The sequence below is a fragment of the Triturus cristatus genome, chromosome 10 (assembly GCF_964204655.1).
Source record: "Triturus cristatus chromosome 10, aTriCri1.1, whole genome shotgun sequence".
In the NCBI taxonomy this organism is placed as follows: domain Eukaryota; kingdom Metazoa; phylum Chordata; class Amphibia; order Caudata; family Salamandridae; genus Triturus; species Triturus cristatus.
Window position 1 is genome coordinate 889,806,875 of NC_140593.1, and position 16,185 is coordinate 889,823,059.

Sequence of the window (16,185 nt, forward strand, 5' to 3'; positions counted from 1 at the left end):
TTTAATCAATTTTTCTACAGTCCAAAAAAGCAATTTTCTGATGAAAAACGATGACCCGTGACCTCTCGAAATTTCTCCATATGGTCAGAAATAGAAATTTTTTAATGTTTATTTTTTTTACTGTAAATGACTATTCCATGTGAATTATCACTTTTGGAACAAAAATAAGGGTGTTTAGAGTCACTTTAATGCCTGAAATTGGTCGAAATAGAAGCTTCGGAATAGGAGAAAATGTCTTTAAAAATGGCAATTTTCGTCACATTGAGGCTTTAAAAAGTAGATATTCAACATGAGGCACAATCCAAATGACATTTTGAATCAATTTTTCTACAGTCCAAAAAATCAATTTTCTGATGAAAAACGATGACCCGTGACCTGTCGAAATTTCTCCAGATGGTCAGAAATGGAAATTTTTTAATGTTTAATTTTTATACTGTAAATGACTATTCCATGTGAATTATCACTTTTGGAATTTAAATAAGTGTGTTTAGAGTCACTTTAATGCCTGAAATTGGTCGAAATAGAAGCTTCTGAATAGGAGAAACTGTCTGTATTAATGGCAATTTTGGTCACATTGAGGCTTCAAAAAGTAGTTATTCAACATGAGGCACAATCCAAATGACATTTTGAATAAATTTTTCTACAGTCCAAAAAATCTATTTTCTGATGAAAAACGATGACCCGTGACCTGTCGAAATTTCTCCAGATTGTCAGAAATGGAAATTTTTTAATGTTTAGTTTTTTGACTGCAAATAACTATTCCATGTAAAATATCACTTTTGGAACAAAAATAAGTGTGTTTAGAGTCACTTTAATGCCTGAAATTGGTCGAAAAAGAAGCTTCTGAGTAGGAGAAAATGTCTGTAAAAATGGCAATTTTGGTCACATTGAGGCTTTAAAAAGTAGTTATTCAACACGATGCACATTCCAAATGACATTTTGAATCAATTTTTCTACAGTCCAAAAAATCAATTTTCTGATGAAAAACGATGACCCGTGACCTGTCGAAATTTCTCCAGATGGTCAGAAATGGAAATTTTTTAATGTTTAATATTTTTACTGTAAATGACTATTCCATGTAAATTATCACTTTTGGAACTAAAATAAGTGTTTAGAGTCACTTTAATGCCTGAAATTGGTCAAAATAGAAGCTTCTGAATAGGAGCAAAAGTCTGTAATAATGGCAATTTTGTCACATTGAAGCTTTAAAAAGTAGTTATTCAACATGAGGCACATTCCAAATGACATTTTTAATCAATTTTTCTACAGTCCAAAAAATCAATTTTCTGATAAAAAATGATGACCCGTGACCTCTCGAAATTTCACCAGATGGTCAGAAATGGAAATATTTTAACGTTTAATTTTTTGACTGCAAATGACTATTCCATGTAAATTATCACTTTTGGAACACAAATAAGGGTGTTTAGAGTCACTTTAATGCCTGAAATTGGTCGAAATAGAAGCTTCGGAATAGGAGAAAATGTCTTTAAAAATGGCAATTTTCGTCACATTGAGGCTTTAAAAAGTAGATATTCAACATGAGGCACAATCCAAATGACATTTTGAATCAATTTTTCTACAGTCCAAAAAATCAATTTTCTGATGAAAAACGATGACCCGTGACCTGTCGAAATTTCTCCAGATGGTCAGAAATGGAAATTTTTTAATGTTTAATTTTTATACTGTAAATGACTATTCCATGTGAATTATCACTTTTGGAATTTAAATAAGTGTGTTTAGAGTCACTTTAATGCCTGCAATTGGTCGAAAAAGAAGCTTCTGAGTAGGAGAAAAAGTCTGTAATTATATCAATTTTGGTCACATTGAAGCTTTAAAAAGTAGTTATTCAACATGAGGCACATTCCAAATGACATCTTGAATCAATTTTTCTACAGTCCAAAAAATCAATTTTCTGATGAAAAACGATGACACGTGACCTGTCGAAATTTCTCCAGATGGTCAGAAATGGAAATTTTTTAATGTTTAATATTTTTACTGTAAATGACTATTCCATGTAAATTATCACTTTTGGAACTAAAATAAGTGTTTAGAGTCACTTTAATGCCTGAAATTGGTCAAAATAGAAGCTTCTGAATAGGAGCAAAAGTCTGTAATAATGGCAATTTTGGTCACATTGAAGCTTTAAAAAGTAGTTATTCAACATGAGGCACATTCCAAATGACATTTTTAATCAATTTTTCTACAGTCCAAAAAAATCAATTTTCTGATGAAAAACGATGACCCGTGACCTCTCGAAATTTCTCCAGATGGTCAGAAATGGAAATTTTTTAACGTTTAATTTTTTGACTGCAAATGACTATTCCATGTGAATTATCACTTTTGGAACTAAAATAAGTGTGTTTAGAGTAATTTTAATTACTGAAATTGGATGAAAAATAAACTTCTGAGTAGGAGAAAATGTCTGTAAAAATGGCAATTTTGGTCACGTTGAGGCTTCAAAAAGTAGTTATTCAACATGAGGCACAATCCAAATGACATTTTGAATCAATTTTTCTACAGTCCAAAAAATCAATTTTCTGATGAAAAACGAAGACCCGTGACCTGTCGAAATTTCTCCAGATGGTCAGAAATGGAAATTTTTTAATGTTTAATTTTTATACTGTAAATGACTATTCCATGTGAATTATCACTTTTGGAATTTAAATAAGTGTGTTTAGAGTCACTTTAATGCCTGAAATTGGTCGAAGTAGAAGCTTCTGAATAGGAGAAAATGTCTATATTCATGGCAATTTTGGTCACATTGAGGCTTCAAAAAGTAGTTATTCAACATGAGGCACAATCCAAATGACATTTTGAATCACTTTTTCTACAGTCCGAAAAAATCAATTTTCTGATGAAAAACGATGACCTGTGACCTGTTGAAATTTCTCCAGATGGTCAGAAATGGACATTTTTTAATGTTTCATTTTTTGACTGCAAATTACTATTCCATGTAAATTATCACTTTTGGAACAAAAACAAGTGTGTTTAGAGGCACTTTAATGCCTGAAATTGGTCAAAAAAGACGCTTCTGAGTAGGAGAAAAAGTCTGTAATTATATCAATTTTGGTCACATTGAGGCTTTAAAAAGTAGTTATTCAACATGAGGCGCATTCTAAATGACATTTTGAATCAATTTTTCTACAGTCCAAAAAATCAATTTTCTGATGAAAAACGATGACCCGTGACCTGTCAAAATTTCTCCAGATCGTCAGAAAGGGAAATATTTAATGTTTAATTTTTTGGCTGCAAATGACTATTCCATGTAAATTATCACTTTTGGAACAAAAACAAGTGTGCTTAGAGTCACTTTAATGCCTGAAATTGGTCGAAATAGAAGCTTCTGAATAGGAGAAACTGTCTGTATTAATGGCAATTTTGGTCACATTGAAGCTTTAAAAAGTAGTTATTCAACATGAGGCACATTCCAAATGACATTTTTAATCAATTTTTCTACAGTCCAAAAAAATCAATTTTCTGATGAAAAACGATGACCCGTGACCTCTCGAAATTTCTCCAGATGGTCAGAAATGGAAATTTTTTAACGTTTAATTTTTTGACTGCAAATGACTATTCCATGTGAATTATCACTTTTGGAACTAAAATAAGTGTGTTTAGAGTAATTTTAATTACTGAAATTGGATGAAAAAGAAACTTCTGAGTAGGAGAAAATGTCTGTAAAAATGGCAATTTTGGTCACGTTGAGGCTTCAAAAAGTAGTTATTCAACATGAGGCACAATCCAAATGACATTTTGAATCAATTTTTCTACAGTCCAAAAAATCAATTTTCTGATGAAAAACGAAGACCCGTGACCTGTCGAAATTTCTCCAGATGGTCAGAAATGGAAATTTTTTAATGTTTAATTTTTATACTGTAAATGACTATTCCATGTGAATTATCACTTTTGGAATTTAAATAAGTGTGTTTAGAGTCACTTTAATGCCTGAAATTGGTCGAAGTAGAAGCTTCTGAATAGGAGAAAATGTCTATATTCATGGCAATTTTGGTCACATTGAGGCTTCAAAAAGTAGTTATTCAACATGAGGCACAATCCAAATGACATTTTGAATCACTTTTTCTACAGTCCGAAAAAATCAATTTTCTGATGAAAAACGATGACCTGTGACCTGTTGAAATTTCTCCAGATGGTCAGAAATGGACATTTTTTAATGTTTCATTTTTTGACTGCAAATTACTATTCCATGTAGCTTTGATAACACATACTGACTCCCCCTTTCAAATACTCCCCTCTCCTCTTATCCCTGAGGTAGACTGTCTAATAATTCGTGCTAGCTCTCACTCTACCCCCCTCACTGCTGTTCTTATCTATCGACCCCCTCACACAACTTCCAATTTTGTTTCCTGCCTTCAGGACATCCTCGCCACACTGGTTATTAACAACTCCTCAGTGTTGGTGTTGGGTGATTTCAATTTTTGGCCCAACGATCCCGGCGAAACCCCCCTTTCCAAAGAATTCACCAGCCTCATGACCAGTCTTAACTTTTGTCCCCTCGTTCACAGCCCCACCCATGTTCATGGCCACTCGCTCGACCAGGTTTGGACCCTAAATATCCCCACCACTTCTCCTGTCATCTCCCCCTGTTCTTGGTCGGACCATTTTTCAATCTCCTTCTCCCTCGCGTTAGCCCCTGTGCCTATACCTCTTCTCCCAAAGAACATCTGGGCTAGAAAATGGGGTAAGGCAGACATGCCATCGTTTTGTTCATCCTTGGCCAATTCTTGCCCTGACCTCTCGGGCCTCGCCGCCCCGGACCAGCTGACTATCATTGATGGCTGGCTGACCCAGGCAGGCGATGAGTTTGCTCCCCTGAGACGGGTCACGGTGAAGCGTGCCCATGCTGCCAATCGCTGGTTTACCCCCGATCTCAAGGAGAAGAAATTAGCCGCACGTAGAGCAGAGCGCGCATGGAGAAGAGAATATAGTCCCGCCAAAAAAATCATCTACCTCTCTGTGCTCAAAGTATACAAACAAAGCATACTTGACGCAAAGACCCTGTTTTACTCTAACAGGATACTAGCAGCTGAATCTCAATCTAAAGAGATTTTTGCTACAGTACATGAGCTTGCCTCGTCTAATAGAGCCACGGCCTCGATCCCCCCTTCTCAACCGCTTTGCGACTCCCTCAACGACTTCTTCGTTGATAAGGTCGCAACAATCAAGGCTAATATCTCCCCCCCTTCCCTCACCTTCACTAATCCCTCCCCCCCTGCTATCACTTCCAAATTCACTTCCTTCCCCCCTCTGACCACAGTTACACTCCCTCCCCTGCTCCAAAAGGTAAAGTCAGGTTCCCCCCTAGACTTTGCCCCTGCTCGTATTCTGCGAGAAGTCTTCCTACACTGCCCTACCCCTTCCCTCACACTTTTAAATGACTCACTCAAATCCGGAGTGGTCCCCACTGCCCATAAATTTGCGGCAGTCATTCCCATTCTAAAAAAACCCGGTGCCGATCCTTCATCCCCTTCCAATTACCGTCCCATTTCCCTGCTACCCTACCTGGCCAAGGTTTTGGAGACCCATGTAACCAGCACCCTGAGCACCTATGTGGAAGCCAACCACTGCCTCTCCCCCCGGCAGGCGGGCTTTCGCCCCCTCCACTCGACGGAGAAGGTAGTGATCTCAGTGATGGACAGCCTACGTGAGGGCATTGATACCAACGTCCCTCAGGCCCTCATTCTTTTAGACCTATCCGCCGCATTTGACACGGTGGACCACTCCATCCTTCTCACCCGTGTCAAGGCGGCGGGTATAGAGGGCCCGGCCCTCACCTGGCTTAAGTCCTTCCTAAGTGACAGGGCTCAGGCAGTCCACCTTGTTGGCTTCACCGCTGCCCCTTGTAAGGTTGCATGTGGAGTTCCCCAAGGCTCCTCCCTCTCCCCTCTTTTGTTTAATTTATACATTTACCCCCTTATTTTTATGTTACAGCAGCTCGAGGTCACGGTGTTCAATTACGCCGATGACCTCCAGCTAATTTTTGACCTTTCCCACTCCACTTCCTCTGCTTCAAATGTCCAATCCGTCATGCTGTTCATCCAGGATTGGATGAACTGCAACCACCTCAAACTCAACCCGGACAAGACGGAATTAGTCCTGACCAGAGGTGGTTGCAGTCCCTGGTCCCCCTCCCACTGGCCCTCCTCACTTGGTGTTCCCCCGCTCCCAGTTCCTAAGGTCAAGACCCTTGGTATCCTCCTGGATCCCTCACTTTCTGTTCACTCTCAGGTCAATTCAGTTGTTTCCTCCTGTTTTTTTTCCCTTCGAATCATTAGGAAGATTTCTCGTTTTTTTTCTTTACCTGCCCTAAAAATTATAGTGATGGCCATGGTGCTCTCGCGCCTCGACTACGGGAATATCATCTATAATGGCGCTCCAGCCTACGCCACTCACCGTTTGCAGCTAGTGCAGAATCAGGCTGCCCGCCTGATCCACGGCCTGCCCAAACACCATCGAGCTACTCCCCTACTGCAGGCCTTGCACTGGCTGCCGGTGAAAGAGCGTGCTCTGTTCAAGCTTGGCTGTACTACTTTCCAGGCTAAAACAGGCACTGCCCCGGAATATATCTGTTCTGCCATCACCCCCTACATACCCGGACGAGAGCTTAGGTCTACTCATCAGGCTTTGTTAACCATCCCCCGCTTCAGCAAGAAAAAGACTGGCGGTACGAAATTCGCAGTGCTCGCTCCTGCATTTTGGAACTCCCTCCCTCCGGAACTCCGCATGTCATCTTCCTACATCGAGTTCCGGAAGGGTCTTAAAACTTTTCTCTTTTCCCGCGCTTACAATGTTTAAATTCCCCTCTGCTCTTGCCTGCTTCTCACAATCCAACAGCGCCAAGAAACCGCTTGGTAAAAGTGCGCTATAGAAATGCTTTTAAATTCAAATTCAAATTCAAATTATCACTTTTGGAACAAAAACAAGTGTGTTTAGAGGCACTTTAATGCCTGAAATTGGTCGAAAAAGAAGCTTCTGAGTAGGAGAAAAAGTCTGTAATTATATCAATTTTGGTCACATTGAGGCTTTAAAAAGTAGTTATTCAACATGAGGCGCATTCTAAATGACATTTTGAATCAATTTTTCTACAGTCCAAAAAATCAATTTTCTGATGAAAAACGATGACCCGTGACCTGTCAAAATTTCTCCAGATCGTCAGAAAGGGAAATATTTAATGTTTAATTTTTTGGCTGCAAATGACTATTCCATGTAAATTATCACTTTTGGAACAAAAACAAGTGTGCTTAGAGTCACTTTAATGCCTGAAATTGGTCGAAATAGAAGCTTCTGAATAGGAGAAACTGTCTGTATTAATGGCAATTTTGGTCACATTGAGGCTTCAAAAAGTAGTTATTCAACATAAGGCACATTCCAAATGACATTTTGAATCAATTTTTCTAGAGTCCAAAAAATCAATTTTCTGATGAAAAACGATGACCCGTGACCTGTCGAAATTTCTCCAGATTGTCAGAAATGGAAATTTTTTAATGTTTAGTTTTTTGACTGCAAATAACTATTCCATGTAAAATATCACTTTTGGAACAAAAATAAGGGTGTTTAGAGTCACTTTAATGCCTGAAATTGGTCGAAATAGAAGCTTCTGAATAGGAGAAAATGTCTTTAAAATGGCAATTTTCGTCACATTGAGGCTTTAAAAAGTAGTTATTCAACATAAGGCACATTCCAAATGACATTTTGAATCAATTTTTCTAGAGTCCAAAAAATCAATTTTCTGATGAAAAACGATGACCCGTGACCTGTCGAAATTTCTCCAGATGGTCAGAAATGGAAATTTTTTAATGTTTAATTTTTATACTGTAAATGACTATTCCATGTGAATTATCACTTTTGGAATTTAAATAAGTGTGTTTAGAGTCACTTTAATGCCTGAAATTGGTCGAAGTAGCAGCTTCAGAATAGGAGAAAATGTCTGTATTAATGGCAATTTTGGTCACATTGAGGCTTCAAAAAGTAGTTATTCAACATGAGGCACAATCCAAATGACATTTTGAATCAATTTTTCTACAGTCCAAAAAAATCAATTTTCTGATGAAAAACGATGACCCGTGACCTGTCGAAATTTCTCCAGATGGTCAGAAATGGAATTTTTTTATGTTTAAATTTTTTTACTGTAAATGACTATTCCATGTGAATTATCACTTTTGGAACAAAAACAAGTGTGTTTAGAGGCACTTTAATGCCTGAAATTGGTCGAAAAAGAAGCTTCTGAGTAGGAGAAAAAGTCTGTAATTATATCAATTTTGGTCACATTGAGGCTTTAAAAAGTAGTTATTCAACATGAGGCGCATTATAAATGACATTTTGAATCAATTTTTCTACAGTCCAAAAAATCAATTTTCTGATGAAAAACGATGACCCGTGACCTGTCAAAATTTTTCCAGATCGTCAGAAATGGAAATTTTTTAATGTTTAATTTTTTGACTGCAAATGACTATTCCATGTAAATTATCACTTTTGGAACAAAAACAAGTGTGCTTAGAGTCACTTTAATGCCTGAAATTGGTCGAAATAGAAGCTTCTGAATAGGAGAAAAAATCTGTAATAATGGCAATTTTGGTCACATTGAGGCTTTAAAAAGTAGTTATTCAACATAAGGCACATTCCAAATGACATTTTGAATCAATTTTTCTAGAGTCCAAAAAATCAATTTTCTGATGAAAAACGATGACCCGTGACCTGTCGAAATTTCTCCAGATGGTCAGAAATGGAAATTTTTTAATGTTTAATATTTTTACTGTAAATGACTATTCCATGTAAATTATCACTTTTGGAACTAAAATAAGTGTTTAGAGTCACTTTAATGCCTGAAATTGGTCGAAGTAGAAGCTTCTGAATAGGAGAAACTGTCTGTATTAATGGCAATTTTGGTCACATTGAGGCTTCAAAAAGTAGTTATTCAACATAAGGCACATTCCAAATGACATTTTGAATCAATTTTTCTAGAGTCCAAAAAATCAATTTTCTGATGAAAAACGATGACCCGTGACCTGTCGAAATTTCTCCAGATGGTCAGAAATGGAAATTTTTTAATGTTTAATTTTTATACTGTAAATGACTATTCCATGTGAATTATCACTTTTGGAATTTAAATAAGTGTGTTTAGAGTCACTTTAATGCCTGAAATTGGTTGAAGTAGCAGCTTCAGAATAGGAGAAAATGTCTGTATTAATGGCAATTTTGGTCACATTGAGGCTTCAAAAAGTAGTTATTCAACATGAGGCACAATCCAAATGACATTTTGAATCAATTTTTCTACAGTCCAAAAAAATCAATTTTCTGATGAAAAACGATGACCCGTGACCTGTCGAAATTTCTCCAGATGGTCAGAAATGGAATTTTTTTATGTTTAATTTTTTTTACTGTAAATGACTATTCCATGTGAATTATCACTTTTGGAACAAAAATAAGGGTGTTTAGAGTCACTTTAATGCCTGAAATTGGTCGAAATAGAAGCTTCTGAATAGGAGCAAAAGTGTGTAATAATGGCAATTTTGTCACATTGAAGCTTTAAAAAGTAGTTATTCAACATGAGGCACATTCCAAATGACATTTTTAATCAATTTTTCTACAGTCCAAAAAATCAATTTTCTGATAAAAAATGATGACCCGTGACCTCTCGAAATTTCTCCAGATGGTCAGAAATGGAATTTTTTTAACGTTTAATTTTTTGACTGCAAATGACTATTCCATGTGAATTATCACTTTTGAAACTAAAATAAGTGTGTTTAGAGTAATTTTAATTACTGAAATTGGTCAAAAAAGAAGCTTCTGAGTAGGAGAAAATGTCTGTAAAAATGGCAATTTTGGTCACGTTGAGGCTTCAAAAAGGAGTTATTCGACATGAGGCACAATCCAAATGACATTTTGAATCAATTTTTCTAGAGTCCAAAAAATCAATTTTCTGATGAAAAACGATGACTCGTGACCTGTCGAAATTTCTCCAGATTGTCAGAAATGGAAATTTTTTAATGTTTAGTTTTTTGACTGCAAATAACTATTCCATGTAAACTATCACTTTTGGAACTAAAATAAGTGTTTAGAGTCACTTTAATGCCTGAAATTGGTCAAAATAGAAGCTTCTGAATAGGAGCAAAAGTCTGTAATAATGGCAATTTTGGTCACATTGAAGCTTTAAAAAGTAGTTATTCAACATGAGGCACATTCCAAATGACATTTTTACTCAATTTTTCTACAGTCCAAAAAATCAATTTTCTGATGAAAAACGATGACCAGTGACCTCTCGAAATTTCTCCAGATGGTCAGAAATGGAAATATTTTAACGTTTAATTTTTTGACTGCAATTGACTATTCCATGTGAATTATCACTTTTGGAATTTAAATAAGTGTGTTTAGAGTCACTTTAATGCCTGAAATTGGTCGAAGTAGCAGCTTCAGAATAGGAGAAAATGTCTGTATTAATGGCAATTTTGGTCACATTGAGGCTTTAAAAAGTAGTTATTCAACATAAGGCACATTCCAAATGACATTTTGAATCAATTTTTCTAGAGTCCAAAAAATCAATTTTCTGATGAAAAACGATGACCCGTGACCTGTCGAAATTTCTCCAGATGGTCAGAAATGGAAATTTTTTAATGTTTAATATTTTTACTGTAAATGACTATTCCATGTGAATTATCACTTTTGGAATTTAAATAAGTGTGTTTAGAGTCACTTTAATGCCTGAAATTGGTCGAAGTAGAAGCTTCTGAATAGGAGAAAATGTCTGTATTAATGGCAATTTTGGTCACATTGAGGCTTCAAAAAGTAGTTATTCAACATGAGGCACAATCCAAATGACATTTTGAATCAATTTTTCTACAGTCCAAAAAAATCTATTTTCTGATGAAAAACGATGACCTGTGACCTGTTGAAATTTCTCCAGATGGTCAGAAATGGACATTTTTTAATGTTTCATTTTTTGACTGCAAATGACTATTCCATGTAAATTATCACTTTTGGAACAAAAACAAGTGTGCTTAGAGTCACTTTAATGCCTGAAATTGGTCGAAATAGAAGCTTCTGAATAGGAGAAACTGTCTGTATTAATGGCAATTTTGGTCACATTGAGGCTTCAAAAAGTAGTTATTCAACATGAGGCACAATCCAAATGACATTTTGAATACATTTTTCTACAGTCCAAAAAATCAATTTTCTGATGAAAAACGATGACCCGTGACCTGTCGAAATTTCTCCAGATGGACAGAAATGGAAATTTTTTAATGTTTAATATTTTTACTGTAAATGACTATTCCATGTAAATTATCACTTTTGGAACTAAAATAGGTGTTTAGAGTCACTTTAATGCCTGAAATTGGTCCAAATAGAAGCTTCTGAATAGGAGCAAAAGTCTGTAATAATGGCAATTTTGTCACATTGAAGCTTTAAAAAGTAGTTATTCAACATGAGGCACATTCCAAATGACATTTTTAATCAATTTTTCTACAGTCCAAAAAATCAATTTTCTGATGAAAAATGATGACCCGTGACCTCTCGAAATTTCTCCAGATGGTCAGAAATGGAAATTTTTTAACGTTTAATGTTTTGACTGCAAATGACTATTCCATGTGAATTATCACTTTTGGAACTAAAATAAGTGTGTTTAGAATAATTTTAATTACTGAAATTGGTCAAAAAAGAAGCTTCTGAGTAGGAGAAAATGTCTGTAAAAATGGCAATTTTGGTCACGTTGAGGCTTCAAAAAGTAGTTATTCAACATGAGGCACAATCCAAATGACATTTTTAATCAATTTTTCTACAGTCCAAAAAATCAATTTTCTGATGAAAAACGATGACCCTTGACCTGTCGAAATTTCTCCAGATGGTCAGAAATGGAAATTTTTTAATGTTTAATTTTTTGACTGCAAATGACTATTCCATGTGAATTATCACTTTTGGAACAAAGATAAGTGTGTTTAGAGTCACTTTAATGCCTGAAATTGGTCGAAATAGAAGCTTCTGAATAGGAGAAAATGTCTTTAAAAATGGCAATTTTTGTCACATTGAGGCTTTAAAAAGTAGTTATTCAACATGAGGCACAATCCAAATGACATTTTGAATCAATTTTTCTACAGTCCAAAAAAATCAATTTTCTGATGAAACACGATGACCTGTGACCTGTTGAAATTTCTCCAGATGGTCAGAAATGGACATTTTTTAATGTTTCATTTTTTGACTGCAAATGACTATTCCATGTAAATTATCACTTTTGGAACAAAAACAAGTGTGCTTAGAGTCACTTTAATGCCTGAAATTGGTCGAAATAGAAGCTTCTGAATAGGAGAAACTGTCTGTATTAATGGCAATTTTGGTCACATTGAGGCTTCAAAAAGTAGTTATTCAACATGAGGCACAATCCAAATGACATTTTGAATAAATTTTTCTACAGTCCAAAAAAATCAATTTTCTGATGAAAAACGATGACCCTTGACCTGTCGAAATTTCTCCATATGGTCAGAAATAGAAATTTTTTTATGTTTAATTTTTTTACTGTAAATGACTATTCCATGTGAATTATCACTTTTGGAACAAAAACAAGTGTGTTTAGAGGCACTTTAATGCCTGAAATTGGTCGAAAAAGAAGCTTCTGAGTAGGAGAAAAAGTCTGTAATTATATCAATTTTGGTCACATTGAGGCTTTAAAAAGTAGTTATTCAACATGAGGCGCATTCTAAATGACATTTTGAATCAATTTTTCTACAGTCCAAAAAATCAATTTTCTGATGAAAAACGATGACCCGTGACCTGTCAAAATTTCTCCAGATCGTCAGAAATGGAAATTTTTTAATGTTTAATTTTTTGACTGCAAATGACTATTCCATGTAAATTATCACTTTTGGAACAAAAACAAGTGTGCTTAGAGTCACTTTAATGACTGAAATTGGTCGAAATAGAAGCTTCTGAATAGGAGAAAAAGTCTGTAATAATGGCAATTTTGGTCACATTGAGGCTTTAAAAAGTAGTTATTCAACATAAGGCACATTACAATTGACATTTTGAATCAATTTTTCTAGAGTCCAAAAAATCAATTTTCTGATGAAAAACGATGACCCGTGACCTGTCGAAATTTCTCCAGATTGTCAGAAATGGAAATTTTTTAATGTTTAGTTTTTTGACTGCAAATAACTATTCCATGTAAACTATCACTTTTGGAACTAAAATAAGTGTTTAGAGTCACTTTAATGCCTGAAATTGGTCAAAATAGAAGCTTCTGAATGGGAGCAAAAGTCTGTAATAATGGCAATTTTGGTCACATTGAAGCTTTAAAAAGTAGTTATTCAACATGAGGCACATTCCAAATGACATTTTTAATCAATTTTTCTACAGTCCAAAAAATCAATTTTCTGATGAAAAACGATGACCCGTGACCTCTCGAAATTTCTCCAGATGGTCAGAAATGGAAATATTTTAACGTTTAATTTTTTGACTGCAAATGACTATTCCATGTGAATTATCACTTTTGGAACTAAAATAAGTGTGTTTAGAGTAATTTTAATTACTGAAATTGGTCGAAAAAGAAGCTTCTGAGTAGGAGAAAATGTCTGTTAAAATGGCAATTTTGGTCACGTTGAGGCTTCAAAAAGTAGTTTTTCAACATGAGGCACAATCCAAATGACATTTTTAATCAATTTTTCTACAGTCCAAAAAATCAATTTTCTGATGAAAAACGATGACCCGTGACCTGTCGAAATTTCTCCAGATGGTCAGAAATGGAAATTTTTTAATGTTTATTTTTTTTTACTGTAAATGACTATTCCATGTGAATTATCACTTTTGGAACAAAAATAAGGGTGTTTAGAGTCACTTTAATGCCTGAAATTGGTCGAAATAGAAGCTTCTGAATAGGAGAAAAAGTCTGTAATAATGGCAATTTTGGTCACATTGAGGTTTTAAAAAGTAGTTATTCAACATGAGGCACATTCCAAATGACATTTTGAAACAATTTTTCTACAGTCCAAAAAATCAATTTTCTGATGAAAAACGATGACCCGTGACCTGTCGAAATTTCTCCAGATGGTCAGAAATGGAAATTTTTTAATGTTTATTTTTTTTTACTGTAAATGACTATTCCATGTGAATTATCACTTTTGGAACAAAAATAAGGGTGTTTAGAGTCACTTTAATGCCTGAAATTGGTCGAAATAGAAGCTTCTGAATAGGAGAAAAAGTCTGTAATAATGGCAATTTTGGTCACATTAAGGTTTTAAAAAGTAGTTATTCAACATGAGGCACATTTCAAATGACATTTTTAATCAATTTTTCTACAGTCCAAAAAAATCAATTTTCTGATGAAAAACGATGACCCGTGACCTGTCGAAATTTCTCCAGATTGTCAGAAATGGAATTTTTTTTATGTTTAATTTTTTTACTGTAAATGACTATTCCATGTGAATTATCACTTTTGTAACAAAAACAAGTGTGTTTAGAGGCACTTTAATGCCTGAAATTGGTCGAAAAAGAAGCTTCTGAGTAGGAGAAAAAGTCTGTAATTATATCAATTTTGGTCACATTGAGGCTTTAAAAAGTAGTTATTCAACATGAGGCGCATTCTAAATGACATTTTGAATCAATTTTTCTACAGTCCAAAAAATCAATTTTCTGATGATAAACGATGACCCGTGACCTGTCAAAATTTCTCCAGATCGTCAGAAATGGAAATTTTTTAATGTTTAATTTTTTGACTGCAAATGACTTTTCCATGTAAATTATCACTTTTGGAACAAAAACAAGTGTGCTTAGAGTCACTTTAATGCCTGAAATTGGTCGAAATAGAAGCTTCTGAATAGGAGAAAAAGTCTGTAATAATGGCAATTTGGGTCACATTGAGGCTTTAAAAAGTAGTTATTCAACATAAGGCACATTCCAAATGACATTTTGAATAAATTTTTCTAGAGTCCAAAAAATCAATTTTCTGATGAAAAACTATGACCCGTGACCTGTCGAAATTTCTCCAGATGGTCAGAAATGGAAATTTTTTAATGTTTAATTTGTATACTGTAAATGACTATTCCATGTGAATTATCACTTTTGGAACAAAGATAAGTGTGTTTAGAGTCACTTTAATGCCTGAAATTGGTCGAAATAGAAGCTTCTGAATTGGAGAAAATGTCTTTAAAAATGGCAATTTTCGTCACATTGAGGCTTTAAAAAGTAGTTATCCAACATGAGGCACAATCCAAATGACATTTTGAATCAATTTTTCTACAGTCCAAAAAATCAATTTTCTGATGAAAAACGATGACCCGTGACCTGTCGAAATTTCTCCAGATGGTCAGAAATGGAAATTTTTTAATGTTTAATTTTTATACTGTAAATGACTATTCCATGTGAATTATCACTTTTGGAATTTAAATAAGTGTGTTTAGAGTCACTTTAATGCCTGAAATTGGTCGAAGTAGAAGCTTCTGAATAGGAGAAAATGTCTGTATTAATGGCAATTTTGGTCACATTGAGGCTTCAAAAAGTAGTTATTCAACATGAGGCACAATCCAAATGACATTTTGAATCAATTTTTCTACAGTCCAAAAAAATCAATTTTCTGATGAAAAACGATGACCCGTGACCTGTCGAAATTTCTCCAGATGGTCAGAAATGGACATTTTTTAATGTTTCATTTTTTGACTGCAAATGACTATTCCATGTAAATTATCACTTTTGGAACAAAAACAAGTGTGCTTAGAGTCACTTTAATGCCTGAAATTGGTCGAAATAGAAGCTTCTGAATAGGAGAAAAAGTCTGTAATAATGGCAATTTTGGTCACATTGAGGCTTTAAAAAGTAGTTATTCAACATAAGGCACATTCCAAATGAGATTTTGAATCAATTTTTCTAGAGTCCAAAAACTCAATTTTCTGATGAAAAACGATGACCCGTGACGTGTCGAAATTTCTCCAGATGGTCAGAAATGGAAATTTTTTAATGTTTGATATTTTTACTGTAAAAGACTATTCCATGTAAATTATCACTTTTGGAACTAAAATAAGTGTTTAGAGTCACTTTAATGCCTGAAATTGGTCAAAATAGAAGCTTCTGAATAGGAGCAAAAGTCTGTAATAATGGCAATTTTGGTCACATTGAAGCTTTAAAAAGTAGTTATTCAACAGGAGGCACATTCCAAATGACATTTTTAATCAATTTTTCTACAGTCCAAAA